This window comes from Theropithecus gelada, chromosome 5 (genome assembly GCF_003255815.1).
Source record: "Theropithecus gelada isolate Dixy chromosome 5, Tgel_1.0, whole genome shotgun sequence".
Classification (NCBI taxonomy): Eukaryota; Metazoa; Chordata; class Mammalia; order Primates; family Cercopithecidae; genus Theropithecus; species Theropithecus gelada.
The window spans coordinates 37,561,473-37,577,431 of NC_037672.1; the positions used below are offsets into that span (position 1 = coordinate 37,561,473).

The following is a 15,959-nucleotide window of genomic DNA, read 5'->3' on the forward strand; positions in this document are numbered from 1 at the left end:
CCATCCATCCTCAGTACTATCTTTCCAATAATTATTTTAGAATATTTAAGAACCCCTATTGACATATTACATCTGCCTCCAGCTCCACCCCTCAATCAAGAATCTGTTTAGGGGCGGGTGCTGTTTTGGCCACATGTTTTTCTGACATTCTCTTTTGAAATGGTTTTTTAAAGAAATTAAATTGTGGCTGGGTGCAGGGCTCATGCCTGTAATCCCAGCACTTTGGGAAGCTAAGGCCAGAGGATCACTTGAGCTCAGGAGTTTGAGACCAGCCTGGGCAACATTGGGAGATGCTGATTCTACAAAACATTTTAAAACTTAGCCAGGGGTGGTGATACGCACCTGTAGTCCCAACTACTCGGGGGGCTGAGTGTGGGGTCCTGAGGTGTAAGGATTGCTTGAGCCCAAAGGTCAAGGCTGCAGTGAGCCGTGCTCGTGCCACTCTACTCCCGCCTCCGTGACAGAACGAGGCCCCATCTCAAAAAATAAATAAATAAATAACTCTTATGAATTTGTTTATCTGCTCTTTTGCTTTAGCCTGGTCTCTCAATGAGCCACAGTTGCTTTGGAAGAGCACACTGTCCAGGCGGAAGAACCACAAAAGCTAAGGCTAAAGACAGCCATAAAAGCATAAGCCTGCATGTAACAGTGACAGGCTTATAAAGCACACTCACACAGCACAAATCTTGGCCCCAAAGACCAGGAAATTTTATTTGCCATTAACCGTGCTCTTTCCAGGAATTGGATGCCTTATGGCAAAAGAGAGAGTTGTTTTCCCACACCACCTCCTCCTCCCCACCCCGCCCCCCTAAACCCTGTCATTCCCACCGAATTCATACTTTCTCCCTGTCTCTTACAAACAGGGTCATAGTTCACATAAACAACTCAAGGCAAAGACGAGGGAAATGCAACATCTCCTGGAATTGATACTTTTGCATTTCACCAAACAATAAATACATGTCATATCCTCTTTTGTTTGTCATGGCACTAAAAAGGGAGGAAAATCTCAATTCTGCTAGTTTCTATCTGGAATACAAACGACAGGCGCCAGGCTTCCCATCTCACAATGAGTGCCTTGGAGAGATGGTGGTGTGCCAGGGGTGGGGGAAGAGCTGTTTTTAAAGAACCCAAACAAAAATTGCAGAAACTGCAAAACCCAAACGTTTGCAGCATCTAAACTGGCAGAGAAACTGTGGGGTAGAAACTTACAGTCTGCACTAACAACTACCTGAGTGGCCTGGAAGTACAGAGCTCTCCGAGCTGAATCCTGTGAACTGCAGGTGCAGGTTACAGACGGGAGGTTCAGCTGTGGGAACGTGCCAAGAACTTAACAACACTCAGCTGAAGGGAACCAAGTTTACCATCACAGCACGAACTTGAATACAGGAGGCGGCAAATTCCATAGGATTTAGGGGCATAAAAGAAGAACTGCCATGTTTTTCCATAGGCGTCCATTCAAATGCGCATAATACCATGTTTGGAAAGGTGGCATCAAGTTTACTTTTCACCGAGTGCATTTTCATGATAGAGTTAACTCTTCAGAGACAAAATTCTGCATACAATTTAGTTCTCCAAACATTATATCAGAATCAGTGCAATTTTCATCAAAATAAAAACAGATCTGTTTTGTTTTAAGAATGTTTACAAAAACTTGTATATTTAAAATACAAGTATAAAACGAAGCAGTCAGAAACAAACCACCACTCAACCCCATCCTAACGAAGATCACGGTTTTGCCTATTTTAATCTCTAGATTGACTTGTAGTGGTGGAATGAATTGAGGAAGCTGAGAAAGGAGCTAACATAGTCATAAGCCTTTACAACATGTAGGTACCACTGAGATACTTCACAACCACCCACAGCAGCCCCATGAGCTAGGTATTATTTTTTATTTATTAATTTTATTTATTTTTTTGAGGCGGAGTCTCACTCTGTCACCCAGGCTGGAGTGCAGTGGTGAGATCTCGGCTCACTGCAACCTCCACCTCCCGGGTTCAAGCGATTTTCCTGCCTCAGCCTCCTGAGTAGCTGGGATTACAGGCACCTGCCATCATGCCTGGCAATTTTTTTTTTTTTTTTAGTAGAGACAGGGTTTCACCATCTTGGCCAGGCTGGTCTCGAACTCCTGACCTAGTGATCCACCCGCCTTGGCCTCCCAAAATACTGGGATTACAGGCATGAGCCGCCGCGCCTGCCTCTGAGCTAGGTATTATTATTCCTGCTTTACAGATGACACTGAAGCTCAGAGAAGCCAGGTAACTTACCCAAGATCACACAGCTAGTGAATGGCAAAGACAAGATTCACATCCTAACATTTGGAATTTTTCCTCCCCATGTTTAGAGAGAACCCTTGTATATCACTGGATATCCCAGAGCATATGATGAGAATCTTGGTAATAGTTAAACCCTTGTTAAAATGATATGGTTTGTAGTCAGCTTTTACTATTCATTAGATAATGATTTCTGGGGAGATATTTACATATTATATTTTTTTATGTGTACAATTTTAACCTTAGAATTTATCATTGAACTTGCAATACTTTTAAAATATCTGCTCTAATATAAAGACATTTTTACATTTTCTGTTTTTATTTTTTATGGCATAGTTCTAGAATTGAAAGTGAAAAATTCTATTTCAGCATGTTCTCTGCACCTCCAAATTTTCTTGGCTATTACCAGTAGTTCCTTATAGGCAAACATATGAGAAATCTCTGAAGAGCAAATTCAGTTTCGAAAAACAGCTAATGATATCAAAGAAAAGTAGGCACTGGGGGATACTTTCTAGAAGACAGTATTAATATAGGAAGACTTTAGGAATAACGATGAATCTGTTTAAACGCAAAAGATCACTAACCTAATCAGATCACTTAGAGGAATAAGTGCTTTTCTCTGTCTTATCCTGAGATCATATTGCCAGTTAACCTATTTTTAAACAAACAAAAATTTTTAAACATTTTCTATCCTTTCAGCAAATCTTCTTTGCTTGGCTAAATGACAATGTTCAAGAAATGCCTGCCACAGAAGCATAAAAAATCCTTGGCAACATTCCAGAAGAAATTCACCCTGCATAATGTGTTCCAGCAAATGCTCAATAGCTTTCTGGTGAACCTGCTGGCTCAGTGTACACTTGAGCAGGATCTAGAGAGAACAAAAGAAAAACTGATAGACATTTTCCTTTTTGTCAGTCTGGTGAAGTAGCCCGCAGCTCATTTTAGCAAACTTCCCCAGCTTGGAAAAATGAGCATGCGTATAGCTAACTTACGAACCCTGCCCTGGAGTCTGGTGCACACGCTGTTGTTGTAATACTTTTGATTCCCTGAAATTCAAGTATAATTATGTTGTTTGTCTTTTCATCTAATAAAATGTGCATTAGCATTTGGTTCACTTTGGAGTGTATTTGTTGAGATGAATCTATTCTTTCAAATGACAAGTTAGTGCTTTCATAATGAGAACACTTTAGATTATATAAAACTCTTAATACAATATTAAAAAGAGGTAGACTGGAGGGACAGACTCCTTTAAAACATCTCAAAAGTGTGTTCATAATTGGCTGAAGCTATTAATTCTCTAGATATTTATGCAAAAATGTCACCGAGTACAGACGTAAAGACTTTAAAACAAGATCCATTTCCTTTCTATAAGGTGAAATAGATGCATATTTTTAATATTTATGTCTCTGCAACTTTTTCTCAGGATGAACATTTCCTACTTCAAAAAGAAAATGGTTGGACATTTTACAGGTCTGTTAAACTGCAGTGATACATTTGGCCCAAATTCTCTCCTTGGGCATGGTGGGAGGGAGAGTTGGGCGGAGCGGGCACAGCGTGTGTATTAAAAGCCTGTTTGACCTTAAATGCCCTCAATGGAGGCCAGGGAGGATGGTTAGGAAGGTAAAATTTTTTCCATTCATTGTTGTAGAACAGCAGATAGTTCTGAAATAAACCCATTTTGCAGGAGAGAAACTCTAGATCCAACTGCCTAGGAGAGGATTTACACCCTGGGGAAAGAGCTGAAGGCACTAGAACATGCCTCCACCACCCTCCCATCACCAGTCAGCCAGCCTGTTTTATACAAGGCCTTTTTCTGATTCCTTGGGGCCAGCAACAGGGTCACTTGGAGGAGGGAGCGGGCGGGCCATTGGCTCAAGGTTTAAAATGTAGTCTTTGGATGGTCTCATAGAGACATGCCAACAAGAGTCAACGGGAAGGATTCATCACACAACTTTAACAGCTAAATATAAACATTAAAAATATACGGTGCTTGTGCTGGCTGTAACATTCTTTTGGCTTTCTTCATTTTTTACTATGCTGGAAACTCAAAAAATGGAAAGACCCAGCTCTCTGGACCTCCGACTACCAGGAAGTCATGTGGTCTATTAGAAGAAGGCAGGATATTTACAAAATCCTCAACTGCTTTCTGCAGAAGAAAACGGCCTCCAGACTCCCAGTCACCAGCGTAAAACACCAAATACAAAACCAACGCAAAACACGTCAAACTAAGGATACCTTGGACTGGCTCCTTCATCCTGGTCTCCTCTCTCTCTCCAAAGGTTAACCATGATCATCAATTCAATGTGTTTTCTTCCAGAGCTTTAAAAGGACACACACACACACACACACACACATATATACATTAAAAATAATGTTACTATGTGGGTTTATAAAACATATTTTGGTGGACATTGGATATTTGTCTGTTGATGATCTGATGTATTCTTCTGACTTCCCCTTCTCTGATTATACCGGATTACCCCTTAGTTTTTCATGTATGTGAGGTCTGTCTCCCAGACCAGAAGGTAAATTTCCAGACCTCTATGTCCAGCATGCATTACAGAGTAATTTTTTGAATGAATGAACTTTGCGTTTTTGACTCCCTCATAGATTAATAGTAACTTTAGACTCAACAGAGGCTTAGCAAATTCTATTTATTTATCTCTTTCCCTTTTTAAAAGAGAAGTTTTGTATTTCAAATCAGGTTCATCTAAAATCCACTTTCTTTCCCAGTCTAGATTTATGGCAGTCAACATCTCCTTAAGATGTTCCACATCCTGACACTAGGGATATAATAAAGGTTGTGCCTTTTATTATTATTATTATTTTATTTGAGACAGCGTCTCACTCTGTCACCCAGGTTGGAGTGCAGTGGCGCAATCTCAGCTCACTGCAACCTCCACTTTCGGGTTCAAGCGATTCTCCTGCCTCAGCCTCCCTAGTAGCAGGGACTTCAGGCGCATGCCACCACACCCAGCTAATTTTTGAATTTTTAGTGGAGATGGGGTTTCACTATGCTGACCAGGCTGGTCTCGAACTCCTGACCTCAAGTGATCCACCTGTCTTGGCCTCCCAAAGTGCTGAGATTACAGGCGTGAGCTACCACACCCAGCCCTGGTTGTGCCTTTTAAAGATGAGTGTGTGTGTGTGTGTGAGAGAGAGAGAGAGAGAGAGAGAGAGAGAAAGAGAGAGAGAGGAGGAGAAAGGAGCAGGAAGAGAGTGAATGGAGCCAAAACCACCTTAGGGTGTGGCCCTGGGGCCCCTGCTGGCCTTCAGACAAAGTCAGACACAAAGGACTTATTCTCTTTGCAAATGAAACCTGGAAAACAAGCACTTTTTCTTCTTTTTTTTAAAATCTCATCCTGCCACTTTTACTTTACACTTTTAGGTTGTTGGTGTCAAAATTAATTTTCTTTTCTTTTTTCTTTCTTTTCTTTTGAGATGGAGTCTCGCTGTGTCTCCAGGATGCAGTGCAGTGGCACAATCTCGGCTCACTGCAACCTCTGCCTCCCAGGTTCAAGTGATTCTCCTTCCTCAGCCTCCCCAGTAGCTGGGACTACGGGCACCCGCCACCATGCCCAGCTAATTTTTGTATTTTTTAGCAGAGATAGGGTTTCACCATGTTGGCCAGGATGGTCTCGATCTCTTGACCTTGTGATCCACCCGTCTTGGCCTCCCAAAGTGCTGGGATTACAGACATGAGCCGCCGTGCCCAGCCAATCAATTTTCATTTATTTCCCTGGAAACTTTATTCTCTGATACTTTAGGCTTCCTGTAAAACAGCAAAGGTGCCCTTTATAGGGACAAAGGGAAACGCGCAAAGTCTCCACATCCATCCATTCACCAGTGATCCTCCAGACCACTCAACCAGACCCTGGGTTATGTCATAAAGAGCTGATCTGAAACCGTAAAAACTTGCCAGAGACTCAACCATTACATTGTGTGTTAGAGGGAGCAGAATATGTGGAAGTTGTATGAAAGCTGCAGAAGTAGATGGGTACTTAGGGACCTCTCTGTGCCTGTGTTATGCCATCTTTCCATCTTGTGACATCATTTTTATTCTTCCCTAGTCTGAGACACTCTCAGTGGCAATTCTTGGCTTTTTTGTGTTTTGTTGTTCTTGTTGTTGTTGTTTTGAGTCTGATCCCTTTTCTCTGGCCAGCATTCCCCCAAAATACAAATATGCTCATACACAAGCAATTCTGCAAAGAATTTCAAGGACATGAAACATCTCCTAAGAGAGAGCCCAGGTAAAGAAGACCTAAACTAAACTGGTGGCAGGTGCCTGTAGTCCCAGCTACTGGGGAGGCTGAGGAAGCAGAATCGCTTGAACCCGGGAGGCGGAGGTTGCAGTGAGCCGAGATTGTGCCACTGCACTCTAGCCTGATGACAGAGCAAGATTCCATCTCAAAAAAAAAAAGATGTTTGCAGAAACAATAAACCTGACAGGTGTAATAAACATTGACAGTAGCTGCAAAATAAAGCCAATCTTCATATTTGAGTATTGGAAAAAAGAACTGCTTATCCTGGGTTGGTCTTTTCAGATACATTCATCTCTATATGGATAACAAAAGTAACCACACGTGATATGGGACATTTGTTCCTTTCAAATCTCATGTTGAAATCTGATCCCCAGTGTTTGGAGGTGGGGCCTGGTGGGAGGTGTTTGGGTCCTGGGGCCCAAACATGAAGCTTGGCTAGGTGCCTTTCTCTTGGTAATGAGTGACTTCTTCTTCTATTAGTTCCCTCTCTCTCTTGCCCCTCCTCTTGCCATGTGATCTGCGCACTCCAGCTCCTTTTCACCTTCTTCCATGAGTGGAAGCTTCCTAAAGCTCTCATCAGAACAGATACAGGTGCCATGCTTCTGATACAGCCTACAGAACCATGAGCCAAATAAACCTCTCTCTAGATATAGATATAGATACAGATAGATATTGAGTAGCAATGCAAAATGGACTGAGACAATATGTCATCAATATACCATCTTTTTTCAAAAAAAACAAAAAACAAAAAAAACCAGAGTCTCAATCTGTCACCCAGGCTGGAGTACAGTGGCACAATCACAGTTCATTGCAGCCTCAAACTTCTGGGCTCAAGTGATCCTCTTGCCTCTGCCTCCTGAGTAGCTGAGAAGACACAGGTACATGCACATCAAGCTAATTTTTTTTTGAGACAGGGGTCTCGCTATGTTGCCCAAATTGGTCTGCAACTCCTGGGCTCTAGTGGTCTCCCCATCTCAGCCTCCTAAAGTGCTGCGATTACAGGCATGAGCCACCATGCCTGGCCTGTCACCATCATTGAATACAAAGAATGACTGTGTCCAGGAGATAAATCATGTACAAGGCACAAAACTGATAATGAGATTTTCTCATCAAAATATTGACACTGTTACAAGTGTATACATGGGTAATAAATGAATAAATTATCTCGTCCATCAGAGCCCCTCATCTGAATTTTTTTTTTTTTTTTTTTTGAGACGGAGTCTCACCCTGTCACCCAGGTTGAGGTGCAATGGTGCAATCTCGGCTCACTGCAACCTCTGCCTCCCAGGTTCAAGTGATTCTCCTGCCTCAGCCTCCTGAGTAGCTGGGATTACAGGCACCCGTCATCATGCCTGGCTAATTTTTGTATTTTTGTAAAGATGGGGTTTCACCATGTTGGCCAGGCTGATCTCAAACTCCTGACCTCAGGTGCTCTGCCCACCTCGGTCTCCCAAAGTGCTAGGATTATAGGCATGAGCCACCATGCCCAGACCCTCATTGGAATTTTTAAAATCACATCCTTTGCATCATTTATTTCAGTAGCTACTCTACCCTCGAAGTCATTCTTAGCCCTTCTTTTACTTCAAAGAATTCTGCATATGTCATCTTCCTTAGATCGAATCTATTTCAAACCCTTAGCTAGTCTAAAAACCATGTGGTCACAAGTAATCACAAGATTGCTGTCATCCTAGTAACTTTTGCCATTTTCAGAATGACTGCTATGGGCCAGCTAGGCTTGTAGCACCTCAAATGTACTATGAACATGTACTAAATCCTTACAACAATGCTGCTCTGTAGATAGTAGTATTTCCATTTTAAAGAGACAATCCCAGCCAAGTGCCGTGTCTCATACCTATAATCCTAGCACTCTGGGAGGCCGAGGAGGATGGATCAGTTGAGGTCAGGAGTTTGATACCAGCCTGGCCAACATGGTGAAAACCCATCTCTACTAAAAATACAAAAAAGTAGCCAGGCATGGTGGTGTGTGCCTGAAATCCAGCTACTGGGGAGGGTGAAGCATGAGAGTCACTTCACCCCAGGAGGCAGAGGTTGCAGTGTCATTTTTCCAGATGAATCTTAAAATTATAGAACTCTCAATTTATATGTGTTCTTAACCTTCTTTGGCTCAATGAATATTTGAGCAGAAAAGGATCTTGGAGGCAATTTTGCTTGACTCTCACACTTCACAGATGAGGAAACTGAGACTCAGCTGCGGTAGGTTACTGCTCCAGTTATGGCCTTCCCTTTTCTGGTTCTGAGAAGGTAGGGCCCACATCCTTTGGGAGGTGATCTCATCCTTCCACTAACATAGCTTTAAGTGCACCAAATGTCTTTATGGAGACATTTGAGGACCTTCCAAAAGGAGCATAAAAAGTCCTGAACACCTGAATGACCCAAGCAAAGGAGACCCACACTTAGATGGCATCTACTACAAAGGGAATAGAGCAAGTTTGTTCAACCTACGGCCCTCAGGGCACATGTAGCCCAGGACAGCTTTGAATGTGGCCCAGTGGAACTTCATTAATTTTCTTAAAACATTATGAGGTTTTTTTGCGACTTGTTTTATTTATTTTTTTTTAGCCCATCAGCTATTTTAGTAATAGTGTTTTTTTGTTTGTTTTGTTTGAGACGGAGTCTCGCTCTGTCACCCAGGCTGGAGTGCAGTGGCTTGATCTTGGCTCACTGTAAGCTCCGCCTCATGGGTTCTTGCCATTCTCTTGACTCAGCCTCGCGAGCAGCTGGGACTACAGGTGCCCACCACCATGCCTGGCTAATTTTTTGTATTTTTTAGTAGGGATGAGGTTTCACCGTGTTAGCCAGGATGGTCTTGATCTCCTGACCTCGTGATCTGCCTGCCTCAGCCTCCCAAAGTGCTGGGGTTACAGGCGTGAGCCACTGCACCCAGCTGTGATAGTGTATTTTATGTGTAGCCCAAGACAATTTTTCTTCTAATGTGGCCCAGGGAAGCCAAAAGGTTGGACACCCCTGGAATAGAGCAATCCAAGATGTGTCCCACCTTACTCCCCACAGGGCAAGTCAAGGATGTTGGCTGATCCACAAAGCTGGTACAGCAACAAAACAAGACACGTAAAATTCCAGCAAAGGAGATCCAAGAAACCAGCACCTGCGTCCCGGAGCCACTTCTAAGAACAGCAGTGACATGCAGCCCAATTAAGCAGAAAATGTCAAAGCCCTCCACTTTAGGTCCATAGTAGCTGGAATGAGGAAGAAAAGGACAAATCAGTGCTCAATAGTTTGCCCCTAGATTTGTTATCAAGCTAGAATAACAAGCAATTGTCATATTTCAAGTGTGTTTTAAAAGAACGGAATCAGATAACTATCATGCCTTGCATTGTTCTTGAAAATGCAAAAATAGAAAAAGGAAGAAATTATCTAAGAGCAATAAACCAAGGAAACAGAGCCCAGGCAGGGGTGGGGCTGCCTTTCATCACTGCTGATGCTTATGAACATTCACTGCATGACAATAGCTGACAAGTCCTATTAAAAAACACAGAGTAAGACACAGTTCCAATCTCTCTGTCCAAGAGAAAGAAAGAGTAATAGAATAAGAGAATAAAAAATGTAGCTATTTAAAAGAATGTAATGAATTAATAATAATAGAATAAGACAATAATATAACTAATAAAAGAATGTCACATTTGTATTTTCTAAAGAAAGCAGTTTAGGGTGACCCTCATGTTTTTCAACATTATTTTTTTTTACTTTATTATGTTGTTAGGGAACATCAAAAACACAAACTACTATACTAAATATATCACATATGACAAAGACGGTACATATTGGGTGGGTCAATGACTGAGGCTTGCCTGAATTAGCTTTAATTGATTCACTTAACATCTCCAAGCTTTTCTGGGCTGTTTTGTAAGTAAGTATGATCATATACAAGGTGATACATAAATATTTAACATAAGCATATATATCTCTCTCTACATACACATGCATATGTATATATCTATACATACACATACATATCTATATACACACATATATGTATGTATCTGTGTGTATGTTTTTATATGTAATTTATTGAGACCATTTGACATACCCATGTCCTGAGCCTACTGTCCCACTGAATAAGTTAATTTACTGGGCTCTCAAAGTATAGATCCTTAGCCTTCTCAGAGCACAGGCACTGTTTGCTCAATCTGAAAACACGTAATTATTTAACTTGCCATCTAAAGTAACACCACACCCTGGATATGATGCAAGACCTAGCATTACAAGATAAGCTCTGTCTCAAGTTTCTGCTCGTTATAGTGCCTGAAGTATTTGCTCATATGCTCAGGGACTGAAGCAGAAGTAAACAGTCAGGCCAGTATTATAGGGACACCTGTGTTACAAAATCGACTGACTTATATTGTGAAAGCAATGAATGAAGTTCGGCAGGACTCCTGTAAGGATGCCGATTCAGCCCACATCACCTTGGTCAAACAGGGCCTTATTGCCGCCCTCCCTAACGCACCCAGGTCAATCTACTTTCCTCAGGTATCTGATCCAAGCTACAAGTCATGGGTCTCCGCTGCAGCGCTTCTGTTTGCACCCGTCTCCGGTGAAGTTAACCTTGCTTTCTCTCAATATGTGCTACCCCGGCATCTCCAAAGAGGCCTTTGTATGGTGTGTTTAACAGGCCTGGACTCTTTATCTTTAAAATTCTACAAAATCACACCAGGTGCGGTGGCTTGTGCCTGTAATCCTAACACTTTGAGAGCCCAAGGCGGGCGGATCACCTGAGGTCAGAAGTTCGAGACCAGTCTGGTCAACATGGTGAAACCCTGTCTCTACTTAAAAATATAAAAATTAGCCAGCTGTGGTGGTGGGCATCTGTAGTCCCAGCTACTCGGGAGGCTAAGGCAGGAGAATCGCTTGAACCCAGGAGTTGGAGGTAGCAGTGAGCCGAGATCATGCCTCTGCACTCCAGCCTGGGCAACAGAGCAAGACTCCATCTCAAAAAAAAAAAAAAAAAGAAAAATTCTACAAAATCACTTCGTTTATGACTCCCTCTCTAATTAAACAGAACATGGTGTCCTGGAAAAGAGACTCAGGTACAAGTTTACATTTCTATTAGGCTTGATGCCTGATATCTTCCCCACAACAGGAGTACTGAGATTCGATATAGCTGAGCGGTTACGAGCAACAACTTGGAGAACCAGTCAGCCAGGGTTTGAATCCTGGACCACCACACACTAACTGTGCCTCACTTTCCTTACCTTTATTTTTATTTATTTTTTTATTTATTTATTGAGACAGAGTCTTACTCTATCACCCAGGCTGGAGTGCAGTGGCGCAATCTTGGCTCACTGCAACCTCTACCTCCCGGGTTTAAGTAATTATCCTGCCTCAGCCTCCCAAGTAGCTGGAACCACAGGCAGGCACCACCACGCCCGGCTAATTTTTCTATTTTTAGTAGAGATGGGGTTTCACCATGTTGGTCAGGCTGGTCTCAAACTCCTGACCTCAGGTGATCCACCCAGTTTGGCCTCCCAAAGTGCTGGGATTACAGGCATGAGCCACCGCACCTAGCCTATTTTTTTTTTTTTGAAACAAGGTCTTGCTCTGTTGACCAGGCTGGTACACAGTGGCCTCATCACAGCTCACTGCAGCCTTGATCTCCTAGGCTCAAGTGATCCTCCCACTTCAGCCTCCCAAGTAGCTGGGGTTACAGGCGTGTACCACCACACCTGGCTAATTTTTTGTGGTTTTTGTAAAGACACAGTTTTGCCATGTTGGCCAGGCTGCTGGAACTCCTGGACTCAAGCAATCCACCCGCCTGGACTTCCAAAGTGCTGGGATTACAGGTGTGAGCCACCACACCCAGCCTTCCTTACCTTTAAGATAGATAGATAGGTAGGTAGCTAGGTAGATAGATAGATGGAAAGATGGATGGATAGATAGATAGACAGACAGATAGACAGATGGATGATAGTTAACCAAAGTGCTCAGACTAGTGCCTGGTATGCAATAAATGCTACCTAAGTACAAGCATAACAAATGTGATGATAGCAGCACTTCCTATCTGCCTTGGTGTTCGGGAGAGGATGAGGAATGATGGGGCTACCCCCGTGGTAAGCCTGCAGTGGCTGCAGCAGTGCCACACTGTTCCATTGTCTCCACGGAGGGCCTGACTTGGTGTGACCAGCTCTGTACATTTTCAAGAGAAAGCAAAATCTAAATTTCTGGATTTTAAATTGTTGGTTTACATTTTTAAAAATTAGTGTTTGAGTCAAAGAAATCATGTCTAGAAGCAGATTTTTCCCTTAAGTCACCATTTTGTGACCTCAGACACATATGAATCCATAATGTGTGGGTTTCCATTTTTCTTTGCTTATCATCCATACTTCTTTCTCAGCTGAACACCCCAGGGGCAAGAGAAAGCACACAGAAGGCACTCAATGAAACCCAGCTGAACAATGACCTGGTTTGTTAATAAACAAACACCAGTAGGCTTTTCTGCAAGAAAACAATGAGTAACATAGCGTCAGCTACATTTAGGAACTTCTCTTTTTTTTTTTTTTTTTTTTTTGGAGTCCGAGTCTCACTCTGTCACCCAGGCTGCAGTGCAATGGCTCAATCCCACCTCACTGCAACCTCCACCTCCTGGGTACAAGCGATTCTCCTGCCTCAGCCTCCCAAGTAGCTGGGATTACAGGCGTGCACCACCACACGCAGCTAATTTTGTATATTTAGTGGAGATGGGGTTTCACCATGTTAGCCAGGCTGATCTCAAACTCCTGGCCTCTGGTGATCTGCCTGCCTCAGCCTCTCAAAGTGCTGGGATTACAGGTATGAGCCACTGCGCCCAGCCTAGGACCTTCTCTCAAAGTGCATCTTTAGGTCAAAAAAACAGGCCCTGCGAGCACATATCTGAACAAGATGCAGCCCCTGATTCTGAGGAACTTACAGACTTGTGGGGGACACAAAAGTGCAGACAACTGGCTCGGTGCGGTGGCTCATGCCTGTAATCCCAGTGCTTTGGGAGGCCAAGGAGGGCGGATCATGAGGTCAGGAGTTCGAGATCAGCTTGACTAACATGGTGAAACCTTGTCCCTACTAAAAATACAGAAATTAGCTGGGCATGGTGGTGCACACCTGTAATCCCAGCTACATGGGAGGCTGAGGCAGGAGAATCACTTGAACCCGGGAGGCGGAGGTTGCAGTGAGCTGAGATTACGCCACTGCACTCTAGCCTGGGTGACAAGGCGAGATTCCATCTCAAAAAAAAAAAAAAAAAAAAATGCAGACAACTGCAATGTTTACAAAACACACTGGCATACATTATGTCATTTCACATCATGAGAATCCACTGCAATAGGTATCGCACGTGATTTTATACCCAATAGAAGAGAAACTGAGGCACACAGAGGCTAAGTAACTTGTCCAAGTAGGCTAAGTAACATACCCCACTAGTAAGAGGAGTTGTAACAAGAACCAGTTCTGCATACTTCAAGCCCAGGGCTCTTTCTGTTGCATTCTACTGCTCCAGCATAATGTGCATATTTTCCGGTGCCTGTGATACTAGCAACATCAGGCTCATTAAGAGGGCTGATATCCTGTGAGCTGAAAGAGGCATTGATAGCATCATGGAATGCAGCCCTTAAACGCACCTGAGAATAGTTAGGAACATTTTTTTCTTCTCACGAATTATAATTTCCCTTCTACCAAAAAGAATTTGAGGCCACTTTCAACAAAATGTAATGCTGTTTTTAAACAGTTAAAAGAACAGGTGATGAGGGGAAATGGAGATGAAATCCCTGCTTCAGGAAATCAAAGTTAAGAATAGGCAGCACGAGTGGGCACAGATCGTAGCTCTGAGCCTCCTGAATGACAAGACAAACTGGGAAGTGACAAAGTTCTTGTTGTCTATAAAAAGAGGCATACTAATTTTAAGTTTAGCATATATTATCACCATTTGTTCTCTAATTTCTAAAGCACATAGCAAAAATCCCTATTATGGAAAACATTGATTAAAAAGTAGAGCATTTGGCCAAGCGCAGTGGCTTATGCCTGCAATCCCAGCGCTTCAGGAGGCCGAGGCCGTGGATCACTTGAGGTCAGGAGTTCAAGACCAGCCTGGCCAACATGGTGAAACTTCATCTCTACTAAAAATACAAAATCAGCGGGACATGGTGGAGTATGCCTGTAATCCCAGTTACTCTGGAGGCTGAGGCAGGAAAATTGCTTGAATCCAGGAGGTAGAGGTTGCAGTGAGCCAAGATTCTGTACTGCACCGTGCCCAGCCTAATTCTTTATTTAAAAGTAGGATAGCTACTAGGAAGAACGATTGGAGATTGTGCCAGCCTGGGCAACAGAGTGAGACTCCATCTAAAAAAAACAAAAACAAAAACAAATATATATATATATATATATAGAGAGAGAGTATTTTATTTAAAAATTGATTTGTTCTATTTGTAAAGTCCATAGTTGATCAGAAGATTTGTAAATTTATTAAGAACATACTCCCTAGCCCATGGTCACCAATATTAATAGTTTGGTACATCTTGAAAAGGAAAATGGGACAATTGTCATCCAATTTAGAAGGATTGTATAGGAAAGTTTTAGAACTGTAATTTTGGGGAAAGGATAAGCAAAGTGTCACCTTTGTCATAAATAGCACACATTTCAAATTCTTAACTGGATGAATGATAGCTGCAAGAGCACTTCAAACACAGGATGACACACAGCAGCTCTGAGCACATTTCCTCCTTCATGCACTCATTCGGCCAGTAGATTCTGAGGGCTCACAGAGCGGGCATTCACGCACGGTTCTTAAGGGTGGAAACAGCAGTAAACAAAAACCTCTGCCTTCACCATGCGCTTCCATGATAAAAGACAGTACGTTGCACAAATTAAAGATGGTTGTTCTCATCCAAATCAGTTTTCCTAAAAAGGCAACTGTGTTTAGGTCAGCCCTGTGTTACTGCAGACGTTGAGACAGATCCTTGGCTTTTGGTACAGCACTACCTAGAGCTTAGGAACAGCTAGAAAAAAAGGAGGAGCAAACCTCAATCCACAAACAAGGCTGAGGCCTAGATCCCGCCCTTCTGAGATCACTACAGATGGAGGGTGGGCCTACCTTCTGCTGCAGAAGCAGCCAAGTACCTCTTTCAGTCTGATGGTGTAGTTCTCGTCTAGAAATGGCTTCAAGAAGTAGCAAGAAGGCCGGGCGCGGTGGCTCAAGCCTGTAATCCCAGCACTTTGGGAGGCCGAGGCGGGTGGATCACGAGGTCAGGAGATCGAGACTATCCTGGCTAACACGGTGAAACCCCGTCTCTACTAAAAATACAAAAAATTAGCCGGGCGTGGTAGCGGGCGCCTGTAGTCCCAGCTACTTGGGAGGCTGAGGCAGGAGAATGGCGTGAACCCAGGGGGCGGAGCTTGCAGTGAGCCGAGATCGCGCCACTGCACTCCA

At 43.1% G+C, this 15,959-nt stretch overlaps 1 long non-coding RNA gene across 1 annotated transcript; it reads right to left on the minus strand.

Annotated features, from left to right (window-relative positions):
- Positions 1-2,723: 2,723 nt before the first annotated feature.
- LOC112624855 lies at positions 2,724-14,715 on the minus strand. Its single transcript, XR_003119481.1, has 3 exons — positions 13,950-14,715; positions 4,506-4,589; positions 2,724-3,138 (listed from the first exon to the last, which is right to left on the minus strand). It is a non-coding gene; the product is annotated as an uncharacterized LOC112624855 (long non-coding RNA).
- Positions 14,716-15,959: the final 1,244 nt, after the last annotated feature.